This window comes from Mobula hypostoma, chromosome 10 (assembly GCF_963921235.1).
Source record: "Mobula hypostoma chromosome 10, sMobHyp1.1, whole genome shotgun sequence".
Lineage (NCBI taxonomy): Eukaryota > Metazoa > Chordata > Chondrichthyes > Myliobatiformes > Myliobatidae > Mobula > Mobula hypostoma.
Window position 1 is genome coordinate 134,173,385 of NC_086106.1, and position 20,149 is coordinate 134,193,533.

General features: G+C 47.4%; 1 pseudogene; it reads left to right on the plus strand.

Annotated features, from left to right (window-relative positions):
• Positions 1 to 4,044: 4,044 nt before the first annotated feature.
• The window catches only part of LOC134352577 (large ribosomal subunit protein uL2-like), a 167,443-nt pseudogene continuing 151,338 nt past the window's right edge, over positions 4,045 to 20,149 (plus strand).

Below are 20,149 nucleotides of genomic sequence, written 5' to 3' on the forward strand. Positions count from 1 at the left end.
ACAAAATAAACTTTATTCATAATGAAGTTATGATTCAGGGATCTCTTGGAGACCCTGACCTGGAGTTACATGCTGACTTCAGTTCTTTGTGGGAATGGGACCTGCTCTCGGGGTTTCACGACTGGCTGTTATTCGATATGCCAAGAATGCAGCCTAAGAGATTAGCTCGCCTTCGGAGTTCTGGGATCTCATGGCTCTGGAGACAGGCGGACTGAAGGTTGGTGTCTCTGCAGGAATCTGGGGTGTCGTGGGAGATGGAAGATCGAAAGCAGAGAGCAGGCTGCTGGCTGTGTGTCCAGAGACCCGAGTTCTTTGTGCACAGAGCTTGGAAAAAGCGACGCAATGGACTTTTAACACCATAAATGAGCGAGTTGTTTGTTATGTCTCCCCTCTCGCTGTGAAATGGAGACATCTCTTTCTCCCTTACTAGGGAGAGAGAGAGCCTGTGGTATGTCGAATACCGGGTGAACAAGTAGTCTTTGGGGTACTGCATGTCTGTGTCTTTGCTGTTGCTTTGCTGCATGCTTGAGTGCTCAGTGGTGAGTATCGATGTTTTTTTTTGCTGGTGGGGCAGGCGGGAGTTTTGGGTGCTTATGCGTGGGGGGAGAGCTGGGGGGGGACTTTGGGGTTCTAACATTTAACTGTCATTCATTCTTTGGGGGCACTCCTCTGTTTTTGTGGATGGTTGCAAAGAAAGTATATTTCAGGATGTATATTGTATACATTTCTCTGACATTAACTGTACCTTTGAAACCTTTAAAATTATTTGCAAGAATGAACCGTATCATGCCTTTCCAATCTTTACACACATGGTCAGTACTTTCCATTCTGTGCTACCACTGCTGTCACTCAAGTGGTTCAATTTAATATCAGAGGATGCATACAGTATACAACCTGACATTCTTACTCTTCACAGACACCCATGAAACAAGAAACCCCAGGTAATGAATGATAGCACCCATCCCCCTCCTATGCGCAAGCAGCAGGAGAAGCATCGTCACTCCCCCCTGCGCCCACTCATCTGGCACTCTGGAGTTATATATTAAATACTACAATAATCGAGAGGCTCCGTCCCTGCCACATCATCCAACCCCTCCCTCTTCAGTAAGAGACGATTCCTACACCGTGGCCTTTCCCCACCGAGTCCTTGTGTGGGCTGCACCAAGCTTCAGTGTGGCCCTCAGCACGAACCCCTGCAGTCTGGAATGTGCCATTTGGCAGCTTCCTCCACAACACCTCACCAAAGAGCATCTTTCACCCAGCTGATGAACTTGATGTTTATCTGTGTGTATGTCTCTGGGAACGTGCCCTAGACCAGAGAGTCCTCTGTCGCACAGCTGCTTGGGATGAGCAGGCCCTTTTATCTTTCTCCGCACCCTCTTTGCAAACCCACAGTCTGAAAAGCATTGAGCTACTATCTCCTCCCCATCACAGTCATCTGGCAGGCAGCTCGCAGTGGGAGTGATGCAGGATTTCACAGGGAGGGCCCCTTTCACTGCCAGACAAGTTAGATCTCGGTGCTTGTTGCTGAGACTTGGTAATGAGGCACTCTGCCAGGTGGTCTGGACAGTCTGCTCAGAAACCATCCACTGTGTCCATTGAGTCTTTCTCCTGCAGTGTCTGCAGGGTGTTTTGTGCTGACCACTGCCTGTTGGCCTTGTGGTCAAAGGTGTTGGTCCAAAGGAATTTTCTAACGAAGGACAGGTAGATCAGTAATGTCCAGCTGATGGGAATGTTGCATGGCAATGGGACCAGCAATGGGGATAGTGTTATTTTGTGCCCGAATACAGTGTTGTGCAAACTCTTAAGCACATATATGCATATAACTAAGGTGCCTAAGACTACAGTACTGCAAGCTGTTTTTCTAATCATCTCCTGCATGGGTTAATTTTGATTTGATTTGAACTCATGGTGGAAAGACATCCATCTCCAACCTCTCTTTATTTGCCCTCGAAACGGCAATAGCTGTGAGTCTTTGTTAATATTGGTATTGTTGGCCAGAAGAAAGGCGATAACTCTCCAGCAGCCAGAGACCAACCATCGCGGATAAGGAGGACCCCACGAACACGTGGAGATCGGGACCACGAGGAACGCCTGGCCAGCAAAGGCTCCTTTCTCGGGCAATACATTTCCTCTTCATTGACTGTCATGGAGGGCCAGGGGTGCTAGCAGGGTGCACACAGGTAGGTAGATTGTGAATCCACGTACTTTTGAGTTGAGACAATAGAAGTTACTTGTCGGTAACTGTAGATTCTCTGTGCCTCACTGATCATTATTACAAGGGTGATTCTTATAACAGGATGGTGCCTAAAACCTTTGCACAGTACTCCATTTAGATCCTATACACATCCTGACACAGCCACACACATGGTCATCAAGGTGAAAGCGACATTGGGTACATTTCTGTCCCCATTCTACAGGGACCTGTGCGTTGTGACCCATCTAAGAGACTCCATCTTAGATTCCCATATCAACCTAAAGACAGCTCGGGTGGGGTTCCCAAGCTGGAGGAGCAGGGGACACACCTTTGCAAAGTACAGCAGCCCTGAGAGCACCTCACACCTGATAATCAGGTTCTTCCCAGTTACAGATTGGGAATGTCCTCCCCACAGTCCCGGTTTCTGGTTTACCTTCCCAGGCCACTCCAGGCATTTTTTGTTTCATGCCTAGGCCTCTCTGAACCAAATACCCTGCACCTTCATGTAATTGGACCTGATGGTGAAGTGGACAGTGGATTAGTTGGGCCAGTTGCTCAAGAGCATGGCCTGGGTCTTCATGTAGTTAACACGGGCCCCTGATACCAACTCAAACTGGTCGTAGATCCTGATCAATCTGTCAACTAACAGTTGTCCATTTACAGGGAGGTTTTCACTTGTGTCCCTCCATGGCCCGGAGTGTCACCCCTCTTCTGCTCTGCCGTACAAGGTGAAAAGAGATAAGACAGATGATAACGAAGCCAGTGCCTTTTACCAGCAATGACCAAAACCAGAGGACATCCTTTTAAGGTGATTGGAGGAGAGTTTAGGGGGGACGTCTTTTTTTTTTGATGCAGAGAGTAGTGGGTGCATGGGACACTGTGCCAGGAGTAGTGGTAGATGCAGAGAGACGAGCATTTAAAAGATTCTTGAATAGGCACATGGATGAGAGAGGAATTCAGGGTTATGTGCTATGGAAGGTATTGCAGACGGGCTGTGGGCTTGGCTTTTGCTGACCATGACATCATCCAGTCCGGGTTTCTCCCCTTTGGGACATTGGACAAGTGAGGTTGGGTTTGTGACAGACACCTCCCGCCACTCCAGCCTTTCTCTTGAGGTTCTGGCCAGAGACCTGGTTCAACACAAGGTGACAAAGGGTCACGTTCCCTCAGTAACACCCTTTTTTTTAACAAAACGTCTAAAGTTTATTTACACAGAATATAAACATCAACTATTTACAAAGTGAACAAACTCAAATTAAACTATGATTATTACTGCCTATAAAACAGTCAATAGACAATAGGTGCAGGAGTAGGCCATTCGGCCCTTCGAGCCAGCACCGCCATTCACTGTGATCATGGCTGATCATCCACAATCAGTATCCAGTTCCTGCCTTCTCCCCATATCCCTTCACTCCGCTATCATTAAGAGCTCTATCTAACTCTTTCTTGAAAGCATCCAAAGAATTGGCCTCCACTGCCTTCTGAGGCAGAGCATTCCACAGATCCACAACTCTCTGGGTGAAAAAGTTTTTCCTCAACTCCGTTCTAAATTGTCTACTCCTTATTCTCAAATTGTGGCCTCTGGTTCCGGACTCCCCCAACATCGGAAACATGCTTCCTGCCTCCAGCGTGTCCAATCCCTTAATAATCTTATATGTTTCAATCAGATCCCCTCTCAGCCTTCTAAATTCCAGAGTATGCAAGCCCAGTCGCTCCAATCTTTCAGCATATGACAGTCCCGCCATCCCGGGAATTAACCTCGTGAACCTCCGCTGCACTCCCTCAATAGCAAGAATTCCCTGGGGGCACCGTTTGCGGAAATTCCCCACTGGACCCACTGTGACCGCATGCACCCTCTCCAAGGGCAGCTGGGCACCGACACATCCCCGGCGGAGGGGCAGACGGTCAGCTCCGACAGAGCCCGCGACCGTCCGTCGGCTCAACCCGTGATTGGCTATCGTCGCCTGAACCGGTGATTGGCTATCGCGGCCTGAACCCGTGATTGGCTATCGTGTCCTGAACTCGTGATTGGCTATCGCGGCCTGAACCCGTGATTGGCTATCTTGGCCAGGCCTAGGAGTAAGCCCACCGGTAAATCCTCCAAAAGACCCTCCCCCTTCTGGAATGGGTGTCCATATATAAGGAGCGCAGGGCTGTAACCGGAACCCGAGGAACGACCGCTTCAGATATTTAAACCGGGGCTGCAACCTCTCACACTCCATGTATGACTCCTCCCGGCCACAGACTGGACAGGTGGACGGGGTGTCAGAGAACCTGCTCAAAAACCTGTTGCACGGTTCTGTCCTATACAACACCTTCCACCCCAGGTCCCCAATGTACAGGGGAAGGACCGCCCCTCTCACAATGTGACTCTCTCTCAGTACCGCCCCTCGTACAATGCGGCGTGCCCTCATGGAAACCTGTGTGTCCCCTCATTTCACCTCAGGTGTGAGGTGCTCCCAGTGCGGCACTCCCTCCGTGCTGTGATATACATTACATAGAACGGAGGCGGATGTTCAAGACTGGCCATCGCCAGCTCTCACTGTCCGAATGCTGGGCGGCCGCAGTCCGGGTGTGTGCCGGCTCTGAGTGAATGAATGGGCGTTCCCCCGTCGGCCACCAGCTTCCGGGACCCGCTTCTAAACACCGGCTGCAACTGCTTCAGTGGAGAGGGGCATGAGCTGAGCGGGACTCCCCGCCGCACTTAGTATTTCCCCTCCGGCACAGCCCGACTCCTACTGACCTGTGGGGTGATTAGGGGCACCCAGCTATAGTTTTACCAATACCGATACAGTGGATTTTCCGGTCTATTGCAAGGAACTGACCAATATGTGCAGTCCTGGCGCAGGGTTGTAACTACAGTGTAGCCTGTGTGCAGTGTTGAGAGTTTGTGCGTATGTGTGTCTATCCGTCTGTTCTTCAATGGGAACTGTATGTGTCCATTCGTACGCTAGTGGGAACGTGTGTGCGTGTGCGTGCGCCATCGGGTTCTACGTGTGTCCATGAGTGTGTCAATGTGTGTGTCCGTATGTGAGCCAATGGGAGTCCGTGTGAGGTTTGTTTCCACGGGAGCAGAAGCGTGGACTCGCTCCGACCCCGGAGTCCGGGATGTTGGGACTCGGAAGCGAGGATTTTGTGAGCCCGACTCTCCCGGAACCGAACCTGCGTGAGGGAGGAACGTGGGCACCATTAAACATTCGGAAAGAGCTGGAAACTGATAGTAAAATAGTGGTTGCTGCAGATAAAATTAGCAAACCGCAGAAGTAACATAACTGCAGGCAAACACTGCTGTGAAACCGTCACCTCAAATGCTGCAACAGCACCTTTTCACAACCTCGTTTCACTTTTCGAATGAGATTCCAAATCGCGCTGCTAACTAATGGCGGATGCGGATACTGAAACACACACACACACACACACACAGCGCTGGGGGAACTCAGCAGGTCAGGCAGCACCAGAGCGTAGTGATGAGCGCAACGCTTTAATTGTACTAGCAACCGGGGTTCAATTCCCACTACTGCCTGCGAGTTCTCCCCGTGACTGGATGGGTGGCTAGAAAGGCTGTACCGCTTTCGGTCTCAATTGACACCCTCCTCCAGGCCTGGAAAGAGGGGGCGATGAAATGAAGGGGAGGGGAAGGAGGAGAATTAGTACGTGAGTAAGAAAGGTAAAGGGCTGGAGTTGAAGGAATCTGATAGGAGAGGAGAGTGGACCGTAGAAACAGGGGCACTGTGAGAGGCTACAGTGGGAAATAGAAGAGGGGAAGGGGAGGGATTTTTTTTTACCAGAGGGAGCAATCGATACTCCACCAGGAGGCCACCCAGAAAGAATATGAGGTGTTGCTCCTCCACCCCGAGAGTGGCTCATCGTGGCACAAGAGGAGGCCATTGACTGACGTGTCGGAACGGGAATGGGAATTAAAATATTTGGCCACTGGGAAGTTCCGCTTCTGGTGGATGGGGCAGAAGCGCTCAAGAAAGCGGCCCCCCAGTTTATGTTGGATATAGCGGAGGCTGCATTGGGAGCACCGCACACAGTAGGAAGGGAGAGGAGGAAAGGGGAAGGTGTGTTCTTTTGGTAGAATCCTACTGAAGATGGCAGAAGTTGGAGAGAATGAGGGGCTGAATGAGGAGGCTCATGGGGCGGTAGGTAAGGACAAAGACGAAGTCTATCACTGTTAAGACGGTGGGAAGATGGAGTGAGTGCGGATGTTCAGGAAATGGAGGAGATGCAGGTGAAGGCAACATCAATGGTGGAAGAAGGTGAAGCACCACTCTTTGAAAAAGGAGGACATCATAAGGAAAGCCTCATCCTGGGAACAGATGCAGTGGAGACGAAGGAACTGAGAAAAAGGAAAAGCATTTTTAAGGTGGAAAGAGGTATAGTCAAGATAGCCATGTGAGTTGGCAGGTTTATAAAACATGTCGGTTGACAGTTTGTCTCCAGAAATGGAGACAGAGAGATCGTGAAAGGGAAGGGAGATGTCAGAAATGGACCAAGTGAATTTAAGGGCAGGGTGGAAGTTGGAGGCAAAGTTGATGAAATTGAGGAGCTCAGCATGGGTGCAGGAAGCAGCACCGATACAGTCTCGATGGAATGCAGGAAGAGTTGGGGAGCATTACCATGGAAGGCTTGGAGCCCGTTGAATGTAGCCAATGAAAAGGTGGGGACCCATGTGGTGTCCATGGCTACCTCTTGGATTTGGAGAAAGTGGGAGGAGACAAAGGAAAAACTGTTGAGGGTGAGGACCAGTTTTGCCAGATAGAGGAGGGTGGTGGTGGAGGGAAACTGGTTTGATCTCTTATTGAGAAAGAAGCAGAGAATTTTAAGGCCTTCTTGAAGAGAAGTGTATAAGGACTGGACATCCATGGTGAAAATACGGCGGTAAGGGCCAAAGAATTGAACGTTGTTGAGGAGGTTGCAGATGTAGGTGGGAAGGCACTGAACCAACAGAGATAGAATGGGGTTGAGAAATGAGGACATACTTTCAATGGAGCAGGAGCAGGCAGAGACAAAAGGACTACATGGACAGTCTGGTTTGTGGATCTTGGGTAAGAGGTAGGAGGGAGCAATGCAGGGTAAGGGAATGGGAGTTCTCTAGAGTTGGCCACTGAGAAGTTCTGCTTTTGGCAGATGGGACTACTGGACACATTTAATGACCCACCTGATTCGCAGGTGAAGTGTTGCCTCACCTGGAAGGACAGTTTGGGGCCCTGAATGGAGGTGAATGGGCAGCTATCTGAAGTGTTTTCAAATATATACAGGTATATAATTTCAAATATATAAAGAGTAAAGGAGCAGTGAGAGTAGATAATAGACAGCTGGAAGATGATGCAGAAGAGATAATAAGAGGGGACAAGGACTGAATAAGTATTTTGCATCAGTCTTTACTGTGAAAGACCCTAGCAATATGCTGCATGTTTGAGAGTGTCAGGAGGCAAAATGAGATAAGTTGCCATTAATAAGGAGACAGTGCTTGGGAAATGGAAAAGTCTGAAGGTAGATAAGTTACCTGGACTTGAGGCACAAAACCCCAGGCTTCTAGAAGAGGAAGCTGAAGAGATTGTGGAGGCATTAGTAATGATCTTTCAAGAATCAATAGGTTCCAGAGGATTGGAAAATTGGAAATGTCACTCTGCTCTTCAAGATGGGAGTGAGGCAGAAGAAAGGAAATTCTTCTTTTTCCAGTTAACCTGACCTCAGTGGTCATGAAGATGTTAGAATCAATTGTTAAGGATAAGGTTCCAGGGTACTTGGAGACACATGACAAAATAAGCCAAAGTCAGCATAGTTTCCTTAAGGGAAAATCTTGTCTGACAAATCTGTTGGAGTTCTTTGTAGAAATAACATATAGGATGGACAAAGGAGGTTGTTGTGTATTTGGACTGGTACTGTACTTGAGGCTGTCACCCCCCCACCCCACCCCCGCCATCTTCTCACTTTGACTTCTCATGTTTTTTTTCCAGTCCTGTTGAAGGGTCTCAGCCCAAAACATTGACTGTTTACTCTTCCATGCGGCCTGGTCTGCTGAATTCCTCCAGCATTTTGTGTATGTTGCTTAGAAAACCAGCATCTACAGATTTTCTCGTGTTTGTGAAAAAAGATAAGAGCCCATGGAAAGATACTAGCATGCATAGAGCATATGATTGGCAGGACACAAAGAGTGGGAATAAAGGGAGCTTTTTCTGATTGGGTGCCAGTGACTAGTGGTGTTCCACAGGGTCTGTGTTGGGACCACTTCTTTTTACGTTGTATGCCAATGATTTGGATGATGACATTGATTGCTGTGTGGTCAAGTTTGCAGACAATACAAAGATAGGTAGAGGGGCAGGTAGTGTTGAGGAAACAGAGTCTGCAGAAGGACTTACACAGATTGGGAGTATGGGCAAAGAGATGCCAATGAAATTCAGTTTCAGCAAGTGTATTTTGGCAGAAGGAATAAAAGCATAGACTATTTTTAAACAAGGAGAAAATTCAGAAATCTGAGGTGCAAGGGGATTTGGGAATCCTCGAGCAAGATTCCCTAAAGGTTAATTTGCAGGTTGGATCTGTGACTCTGTGGAAGGTGAATGCAACGTTAGCTTTAACTTTAAGAGAACTAGAATATAAAAGCAAGGATGTAATGCTGAGGCTGTATAAGGCATTGGTGAAACCCCACTTGGAGCCACAGAGCCAGAGCACAGAAATAAGGCCTTTGGTCCATCTGGTCACTAAGAGTATTGCGAGCAGTTTTGAGTCTCTTATTCAAGAACGGATGTGCTGACATCGGAGAGCATTCAGAGGAGGTTCATGAGAATCATTCCAGAAATGAAAAGGTTATTGTATGAGCAGTGATTGAAGGCTCTGGGCCTGTATTCACTGGAATTTAGAAGAATAAAGATGGATCTCATTGAAACCCATCGCATATTGAAAGGCCTAGATAGATTGGCTGTGAAGAGGATGTTTCCTTTGGTGGGGGAATCTAGGGCCAGAGGGTACAACCTCAAAAATAGAGGGCTATCCATTTAGAACAGGGATGAGGATCAATTTCTTTAGCCAGAGGTGGTGAAACTGGAATTTGTGCCACAGGTGGCTGTGGAGGCTGGGTCACTGGGTGCATTTAAGGCAGAGGTTCATTAGTCAGATAGTGAAAGGTTGCAGGAAAGTAGGGTTTAGAGGGAAATGGGTCAGCATGGCGATGGGCTGAATAGCCTAATTCTGCTCCTGTGTCTTATCGTCTTATGGTCAGTGATAGTCAGGGACATTTTTCCCTTAGCAATCATGTCTCCTGTAAAAATGCTATTCCCTTTTCCCATTTCCTACGGTTCCACCACATCTGTTCCCAGGATTCAGCATCCCCTTCCAGGATATCAAAGATGTCCTCCTTCAAAGAATGGGGGTTCTCTTACTCCACCATTGATTTTACTCTCACTTGCATCTCCTCCATTTCCTGAACATCCTTGCTCATTCCATCTTCCCACCACCTTAATAGGATAAAGTTCCTCTTGTCCTCACCTGCCAACCCATCCCTCGCATCCAACACTTCATTCTCTGCTGCTTCCTCCATTTCCTAAGGCAGGGGTTCCCAACCATTTTTATGTCATGGACCTCTATCACTAACCAAAGGTTTGTGGACCTCAGGTAGTCAGCCTCTGTCCTTGGGGATCCCACCATCAAAGACATCTGTACCTCTCCCCCTATCCACTTTCTGCAGTGATTGCTCCTTCCATGATTCTATTGACCATTCTTCTCTCCGGACTAATCTCCCTCCCTTACTTCCCTGCAAGTGACCAAAGTGCTATACCTGCTGGTTCACCTCCTCCCTCAGCTCCACTGCAGGTGAGGGATCACTTCACCGCTGATTCTGTTGGGGTTGTCTGCTGTTGCTGCCGATGTGGCCTTCTCTACATTGGTGACACTCATCGTAAATTGGGGAACCACTTTGTCCAGCACCTCAAAAGCAGAACTTCCCAGTGGCCAAAGATTTCAATTCCCACTCCCATTCCTGTTCTGACTTGTTGGTCCATAGCCTTCTCTTGTGCCATGATGAGACCAATTTCAGTCAGGGTAGCCTCCAATATGATGGCATGAATATTGATTTGTCCTTCTGGTAAAAAGAATTTCCCAACCCCTGCCCTCTTCTTCTATTCCCAACTCCGGCCTCTTACCTATTCCCCTCTGCCTATCATCTGCCCCTGGTGCCTCTCCATGTTCCCTTTCTCCCATGGTCCACTCTCATCTCATATCAGATTCCTTATTTGAACAAGGTTGGAGGCAACATCGGATGCACGGCAACTCTGGCAGGGTTTGCAAGACATTACTTCCCACAAAACGAATCCCACAGCATGAATGGCAGCGATGCTTCACTACCAGATGAACTCAACACCTTCTATGCCCACTTTGAGAGGGAGAATATAACTACAGCTGTGAAGATCCCTGCTGCACCTGATGACCCTGTGATCTTTGTCTCAGAGGCTGATGTTAGGCTGACTTTAAAGAGAGTGAACCCTCGCAAGGCGGTAGGTCCTGATGGAGTACCTGGTAAGGCTCTGAAAACCTGTGCTGGCCAGCTACCGGGAGTATTCAAAGACATTTTCAACCTCTCACTGATATGGGCAGAAGTTCCCACTTGCTTCAAAAAGGCAACAATTATACCAGTGCCTAAGAAGAATAATGTGAGCTGCCTTAATGACTATCGCCCAGTGGTACTCACATCGACAGTGATGAAAGGCTTTGAGATGTTGGTCATTAGACACTAGACACTGGAATACTATAGCACAGTACAGGCCCTTTGGCCCTCAATGCTCTGCCGACCCATATATTCCTTAAAAAAGTAGTAAACCCACATTACCCCGTAACCCTCTATTTTTCTTCCATCCATGTGCCTGTCCAAGAGGCTCTTAAATACCCCTAATGTTTTAGCCTCCACCACCATCCCTGGCAAGTCATTCCAGGCACCCACAACCCTGTGTAAAAAAAAAACGTACCCCTGATGTCTCCCCTAAACTCCCCTCCCTTAACTTTGTACATAAGCCCTCTGGTGTTTGCTATTCGTGTCCTGGGAAACAGGTACTGGCTATCCACCCTATCTATGCCTCTCATAATCTTGTAGACCTCTGTCAAGTCCCCTCTCATCCTTCTATGCTCCAAAGAGAAAAGTCCCAGCTCTGCTAACCTTGCCTCATAATACTTATTTTCCAATCCAGGCAACATCCTGGTAAATCTCCTCTGCACCCTCTCCATAGCTTCCACATCCTTCCTATAATGAGGTGACCAGAACTGAACACAATACTCTAAGTGTGGTCTCACCAGAGGTTTGTAGAGTTGCAACATGACCTCTCTACTCGTGAACTCAATCCCCCTATTAATGAAGCCTAGCATCCCATAGGCCTTAACTATCCTACCTACCTGTACAGCGACCTTGAGGGATGTATGGATTTGAACCCCAAGGTCCTCCTGTTCATCCACACTCTTAAGTAACTGACCATTAACCCTGTACTCAGCCTTCTGGTTTGTCCTTCCAAAATGCATCACCTCACACTTATCTGGATTGAACCCATCTGCCCTTTTCTGCCCAACTGTGCATCCTGTCTATATCCTCTTATAATCTTCGACAACCTACAGCTTCATCCACAACTCCTCCAATCTTCATGTCATCCACAAATTTACTGACCCATCCTTCCGCCTCTTCATCCAGGTCATTTATAAAAATCGCAAAGAGCAGGGGTCCCAGGACAGATCCTTGCAGCAATCCACTAGTCACCGACTTCCAGGCAGAATACTTTCCTTCCACTACTACCCTCTACTTTCTTCCTGTAAGCCAATTTTTTAACCAAACAGCCAAGGTTCCACTGATCCCAAGTCTCATGACTTTCTGGATGAGTCTCTCGTGGGGGACCTTGTCAAATGCCTTGCTAAAATCCATGTAGACCACATCTACCTCCTCTTTGTGATTTTTATAAATGACCTGGATGAGGAAGTAGAAGGGTGGGTTAGTAAGTTTGCTGATGACACAAAAGTTGGGGGTGTTGTGGATAGTCTGGAGGGTTGTCAGATGTTACAGTGGGACGTCGATAGGATGCAGAACTAGGCTGAGAAGTGGTAGATGGACTTCAACCCTGATAAGTGTGAAGTGGTTCATTTTGGTAGGTCAAATTTGAAGACAGAATATAATATAAATGGTAAGACTCTGGGCAGTGTGGAAGATCTGAGAGATCTTGGGGTCCGTGTCAATAGGACACTCAAAGCTGCATCGTAGGTTGACAGTGTTGTTAAGAAGATGTACGATGTGTTGGCATTCATCAACCGTGGGATTGAGTTCAAGAGCCATGAGTTAACGTTATGGCTATATAAGACCTTGGTCAGACCCCAGTTGGAGTATAGTACTGTGTTCATTTCTGGTCACCTCACTACAGAAAGTATGTGGATACTATAGAGAGAGTGCAGAGGAGACTTGGAAGGATGTTGCTTGGATTGGGGAGCATGCCTTATGAGAATAGGTTGAATGTACTTGGCCTTTACTCCTTGGAGTGATGGAGGATAAGACGTGACCTGATAGAGGTGTATAAGATGATGAAGGGCATTGACCTTGTGGATAGCCAGTGGCTTTTTCCCAGGGCAGAATGACTAACAAGAGGGGGCATCGGTTTAAGGTGCTTGGAAATAGGTACTGAGGGGATGTCAGGGTAAGTTTTTCACACAGAGAGTGGTGGGTGTGTGGAATATACTGCCAGCGATGTTGGTAGAGGCGGATACAATAGGTCTTTTAAAAGCCTCTTAGATAGGTACACGGAGCTTCAAAAAACTAGAGGGCTATGCAGTAGGGAAATTCTAGGCAGTCTCTAGAGTAGGTTACATGGTCAGCACAACATTTTGGGCCAAAGGGTCTGTAATGTGCTGTAAATTTCTATGTTCTATGTTCATTTCCATAGATGCTGCCTGTCCTGCTGAGTTCCTCCAGCATTTTGTATGTGTTACTCTGGATTTCTGCAGAATTTCGCGTGGTTAAGGATACTGAAACAGCTGGTCCATAACAGAGAAGAAACTCATCCCAACGAGACAGGGCAATTCCACGAGGAAGGGCTGCAATCTGTAGTTGCCAAAGAAGGTCTGGGGTAATGTTAAATTGTAGAGCACACAAGAGCTGGTGGTAGGGTCAGGGGACTGGGAATGCTTTATAGGATCCAGCAGCCAAAGACCTAAAAGCTGAGAAGAAAGGAGAAATGTGATTTGGAGAGAAAAGGTGTGTGAGTGAGTGTGAGTGTGAGTGTTAGTGTGAGTGTGAGTGTTAGTGTGAGGGTCAGTGTGAGTAGGAGTGACTGTGTGAGTGTGAGTGTTAGTGTGAGGGTCAGTGTGAGCGTGGGGAGTGTTAGTGTGAGTGAGAGTGTGAGTGTCAGTGTGAGTGTCAGTGTGAGGGTCAGTGTGAGTGAGAGTTTGAGTGTGAGCGTGGGGAGTGATAGTGTGAGTGTGAGTGTGAGCATGGGGAGTGAGAGTGTGAGTGTGAGCGTGGGGAGTGAGAGTGTGAGTGAGAGTGTGAGTGTCAGTGTGAGTGAGAGTTTGAGTGTGAGCGTGGGGAGTGAGAGTGTGAGTGTCAGTGTGAGTGTCAGTGTGAGTGTCAGTGTGAGTGTGAGTGTGAGCGTGGGGAGTGAGAGTGTGAGTGTGAGTGTGAGCGTGGGGAGTGAGAGTGTGAGTGAGAGTGTGAGTGTCAGTGTGAGTGTGAGTGAGAGTGTGAGCGTGGGGAGTGAGAGTGAGTGTGAGAGTGTGAGTGTGAGTGAGAGTGTGAGTGTCAGTGTGAGTGTCAGTGTGAGTGAGAGTGTGAGTGTCAGTGTGAGTGTGAGTAGCTCTGGATATGTAAATAATAGATGTGGGAGCTCTGGAGAATGAGGCTGCGGAGCTAATAACTGATAGCAAAGAAATGGCAGATAACTTCAGTTCACCCTTTGCAGCAGTATTTATGGGGGAGGAAGCTGCAGATATCCCCAAGGTACAGATGAGTTCATTTCAAATAATGTGGAGGAACTTTTAAAAGTTGCAACCAAAAGGTTAAAGATAGACACATTGCAGGGACTTGAATCCCTGATCCCAAGGGGGAGGGGTTTAATGGAAGTGGCTGCAAAAGTCATGGAATGATTGGCTGAAATTTATCAAAAGTCGGTTAGCAGAGAAAATTGACAAGGATGTTGCTGGGACTTTAGAGCCCGAGTTATTGGGAAAGATTGAATAGATTCGGACTTTATTCCCTGGAGTTTTGGAGATTAAGGGGAGATGAGATAGAGGAATACAACATTATGTGGGGTAAAAGTTTGTAGGTTAAATGCAGGCTTTTTCCACCGAGGTTGGGTGAGACTAGAAGGAATTTTTTCGTTCAGAGGGATGGTGAAAGTATGGAAAGAGCTGTCAGCAGGACTGGTGGGTGCGGGATCCTTTTCCACATTTAAAAGAAGTTTGGACAGACACATGGATGGGAGAGGTACAGAGGGAGGTCCATGTGTGGGTCGATGGGACTAGACTGGCGCAGACTAAATGGGCCGAGGGGCCTGTTTCTGTGCTGTAGTGTCCTATGACTCTTAACTCCATGAGGAGACCAGAAAACTAGAAAACAGTTGAAGTCAATCCTTTGTTTGAAAAGCAGGAAGACAGAAGGCGTGGAACAATTGGCCAAGGAGCTTAACACCTGTCGTTTGCACATCCATAATCAAAGGGGGAATAACCAGTCATTGAGGTAATCAGACCTCGATGATATGGCTTTATGAAAAGGAAAGCACCTCTGACAAATAATTCAAATTCTTTGAGGACAGAACTGGAAGATTTTATAGAGGAGAACCAGTATTTAGATTTCCAAAGGGCATTTTGACAAGGGGCTACAGCGGAGACTGGTGCACAAGTCAAAACCCCAAGGCAGATGTAAATTAGAATTGGTTTATGATTGCCACACGTATTAAGACACAGGGAAAAACATCTTAATACAGACCTAATCACTACACAGTGCATGGAGGTGGAAGGAAAAAGAATAACAGTGCAGAATGAAGGGTTACAGTTACAGAGGAAATGCAGTAAGGGTAGAAAATAGGGTATAAAACAATAGCGAGATAGATTATGAGGTCAACGGTCCATTTTATCGTATTAGGGAATTGTCTTATAACAGTGAGATAGTAGCTGTCTTTGAAGCTGGTTGCTCCATAAGACCACAAGGCATAGGAGCTGAATGAGGCCATTCATCCCATTGTTTCTGCTCCACCATTCCATCATGGCTGATTATTATCTCCCTCAACCCCATTCTCCTGCCTTCTCCCCATAACCTTTGATGCCATAACTAACCAAGAAGCTCCACTTTAAATATTCTCAATGACTTAGCCTCCACAGCCATCCATGGCAATGAATTCCACAGATTCGGAGGGCTTTGGTTCAACAGGGCTTAGGCGATAACGGGTCGAGGCGAGGTAGGTTGTCTGCATAGAATGCAGACAGGAAGTACGTGTGTGAGGCTGGTGTTCTGCGCTCGGTGTCAGATGTGGGAAGTCCTGGAGACTCTCAGCTTCCTGGAAGGCCACATCTGTGCCAGGTGTGTCGAGCTGCAGCTCCTTAGGGACCGGGTTAGGGAACTGGAGATGCAGCTCAATGACCTTTGTCTGGTCAGGCAGAGTGAGCAGGTGATAGAGAGGAGCTACAGGCAAGTAGTCACACCAGGGTCTCGGGAGACAGATAACTGGGTAACAGTCAGGAGAGGGAAGGGCAGGAGCAGATGCCAGAGAGCACCCCTGTGGCTGTCCCCCTTAACAATAAGTACTCCTGTTTGAGTACTGTTGGGGGGGACAACCTACCTGGGGGAAGCAACAGTGGCCGTGCCTCTGGCACAGTGTCTGGTCCAGTGGCTCAGAAGGGTAGGGAAAGGAAGAGGATGGCAGAAGAGATAGGGGACTCCATAGTTAGGGGGTCAGACAGGCGATTCTGTGCATGCAGGAAAGAAACATGGATGGTAGTTTGCCTCCCAGGTGCCAGGGTCCAGGATATTTCTGACTGCATCCACGATAAGTGGGAAAGAGAGCAGCCAGAGGTTGTGGCACATATTGGTACCAATGGCAAAGGGAGGAGGTCTGAAAACAGACCACAGGGAGTTAAGAAAGAAGATGAGAAGCAGGACCTCCAAGGTATCCCATACAAGGCTTATTAAGAAAGTAAGGAGGCATGGGATCCAAGGGGACATTGCTTTGTGGATCCAGAACTGGCTTGGCACAAAAGGCAAAGAATGGCTGTAGATGGGTCATATTCTATATGGAGGTCGGTCACCAGTAGTGTGCCTCAGGGATCTGTTCTGGGAACCCTACTCTTTGTGATTTTTATAAATGATCTGGATGAAGAAGTGGAGGGATGGGTTAGTAAATTTGCCGATGACACAAAAGTTGGAGGTGTTGTGGATGATGTGGAGGGCTGTCAGAGATTACAGTGGGACATTGACAGGATGTAAAACTGGGTTGAGAAGTTGCAGATGGAGTTCAACCCAGATAAGTGTGAGGTGGTTCATTTTGGTAGGTCAAATATGATGACAGAATAAAGCATTACTGGTAAGACTCTTGGTGGTGTGGAGGATCAGAGGGATCTTGGCGTCCGAGTCTATAGGACACTCAAAGCTGCTGCGCAGGTTGACTCTGTGGTTGAGAAGGCATATGGTGTATTGGCCTTCATCAATCGTGGGATTGAGTTTAGGATCCGAGAGGTAATGTTGCAGCTATATAGGACCCTGGTCAGACCCCATTTGGAGTACTGTGCTCAGTTCTTGTCGCCTCACTACAGGAAGGATGTGGAAACCATAGAAAGGGTGCAGAGGAGATTTACAAGGATGTTGCCTGGATTGGGGAGCATGCCTTATGAGAATAGGTTTAGTGAACTCGGCCTTTTTTCCTTGGAGCGACGGAGGATGAGAGGTGATCTGATAGAGGTATATAAGATGATGAGAGGCATTGATCGTGTGGATAGTCAGAGGATTTTTCCCAGGGCTGAAATGGCTAACATGAGAGGACATAGTTTTAAGGTGCATGGAAGTAGGTACGGAGGAGATGTCAGGGTAAGTTTTTTACGCAGAGAGTGGTAAGTGCGTGGAATAGGCTGCCAGCATTTGTGGTGGAGGCGGATACGATAGGGTCTTTTAAGAGATTCCTAGACAGGTACATGGAGCTTAGAAAAATAGAGGGCTATGGGTAACCCTAGATAATTTCTAAGGTAGGGACATGTTCAGCACAGGTTTGTGGGCTGAAGGACCTGTATTGTGCTGTAGGTGTTTTATGTTTCTATGTTTCTAACGTAGTAATCTCAGGATTACTGCCTGTGTCCCGCGACAGTGAGTATAGGAATAGAATGAGATGGAGGATAAACGTGTGGCTGAGGGCTTGGATCAGGGGGCAGGGATTCAGATTTCTGGATCATTGGGACTTCTTTTGGGGCAGGAGTGACCTGTACAAAAAGGACGGGTTGCACTTGAATCCCAGGGGGACCAATATCCTGGTGGGGAGGTTTGCTAAGGCAAGTGGGGAGAGTTTAAAATTGGATTGCTGGGAGGTGGGAACCAAACTGAAGAAAAGGTGGAAGAAGCGTCTGGCTCACAAATAGAGAAAGCTTGGAGACAGTGCGAAAGGGAGGAGAGGCAGGTGATAGAGAAGGGACATGCTCAGACCGATGGTTTGAGATGTGTCTATTTTAATGCAAGGAGTATTATGAACAAAGCAGATGAGCTTAGAGCGTGGATCAGTACTTGGAGCTATGATGTTGCAGCCATTACAGAGGCTTGATTGGCTCAGGGGCAGGAATAGTTACTTCGAGTATCAGGCTTTAGATGTTTCAGAGAGGACAGGGAGGAAGGTAAAAGAGGTGGGGGTGTGGCACTGTTGATCGGCAATAGTGTCGCGGCTGTAGAAAATGTGGACACCATGGAGGGATTGTCTAAGGAGTCTCTGTGGGTGGAGGTTAGGAACAGGAAGGGGTCAATAACTCTACTGGGTGTTTTTTATAGACCACCCAATAGTAACAGAGACATCGAGGAGCAGATAGGGAGACAGATTCTGGAAAGGTGTAATAATAACAGGGTTGTCATGGTGGGAGATTTTAATTTCCCAATATCGATTTGCATCTCCCAAGAGCGAGGGGTTTAGATGGGGTGGAGTTTGTGTGTTCAGGAAGCTTTCTTGACACAATATGTTGGTAAGCCTACAAAGAGGAGAGGCAGTACTTGATCTGGTATTGGGAAATGATCTGGTTAGGTGTCAGAACTCTCAGTGGGAGAGCATTTTGGAGATAGTGAATGCAATTCTATCTCCTTTACCATAGCATTGGAGAGGGATAGGAACAGACAAGTTAGGGAAACATTTAATTGGAGTAAGGAGAAATATGAGGCTATCAGGCAGAACTTGGAAGCATAAATTGGGAACAGATGTTTTCAGGGAAATGTATGGAAGAAATGTGGCAAATGTTCAGGGGATATTTGCATGGAGTTCTGCATAGGTACGTTCCAATGAGACAGGGAAAGGATGGTAGGGTACAGGAACCGTGGTGTACAAAGGCTGTTGTAAATCCAGTCAGGAAGAAATGAAGAGCTTATGGAAGGTTCATAAAGCTGGTAATGATAGAGATCTAGAAGATTATAAGGCTAGCAGGAAGGAGTAGAAGAATGAAATTAGGAGAGCCAGAAGGGGCCATGAGAAGGCATTGGAGGACAGGATTAAGGAAAACCCCAAGGCATCCTACAAGTATGTGAAGAGCAAGAGGATAAGACGTGAGAGAACAGGACCAATCAAGTCTGACAGTGGAAAAGTGTGTATGGAACCAGAGGAGATAGCAGAAGTACTTAATGAGAATTTTGCTTCAGTACTCACTACAGAAAAGCATCTTAGTGATTGTAGGGATGACTTACAGTGGACTGAAAAGCTTGAGCATGTAGATAATAAGAAAGAGGATGTGCTGGAGTTTTTGGAAAGCATCAAGTTGGATAGTCACCGGGATCGGATGAGATGTACCCCAGGCTACTGTGGGAGGTGAGGGAAAAGATTGCTGAGCCATTGGTGATGACCTTTGCATCATCAGTGGTGATGAGAGAGGGTCGGGAGGATTGGAGGGTTGCGGAAGTTGTTCCCTTATTCAAGAAAGGGTGTAGAGATAACCGAGGAAATTATAAACCCGTGAGCCTTAATTCAGTGGTAAGTTGATGGAGAAGATCCTGAGAGGCAGGATTTATGAACATTTGGAGAAGTATAATATGATTAGGAATAGTCGGCGTGGCTTTGTCAAGGGCAGGTCGTGCTTTACGAGCCTGATTGAATGTTTAGAGGATGTGACTAAACACATTGAAGAAGGTAGAGCAGTAGATGTAGTGTATATGGATTTCAGCAAGGCATTTGATAAGGTACCCCATGCAAGGCTTACTGAGAAAGTAAGGAGGCATAGTATCCAAGGGGGCCTTGCTTTGTGGATCCAGAACTGGCTTGCCCACAGAAGGAAAAGAGTGGTTGTAGATGGATCATATTCTGCATGGAGGTCGGTGACCAGTGGTGTACCTCAGGGATCTGTTCAGGGACCCCTACTCTTTGTGATTTTTAGAAATGACCTGGATGAGAAAGTGGAGGGATGGGTTAGTAAATTTGCTGATGACACAAAGTTTGGGGGTGTTGTGGATAGTGTGGAGAGCTGTCAGAGGTTACAATGGGACATTGATAGGATGCAAAACTGGGCTGAGAAGTGGCAGATGGAGTTCAACCCAGATAAGTGTGAAGTGGTTCATTTTGGTAGGTCAAATATGATGGCAGAAGATAGTATTCATAGTAAGACTCTTGGCAATGTGGAGGATCAGATGGATATAGGGGTCCGAGTCCATAAAACACTCAAAGCTGCTGCGCAGGTTGACTCTGTGGTTAAGAAGGCATACGGTGCATTGGCCTTTATCAATCGTGGTTTGCGTTTAGGAGCCTAGAGCTGTGTAGGACCCTGGTC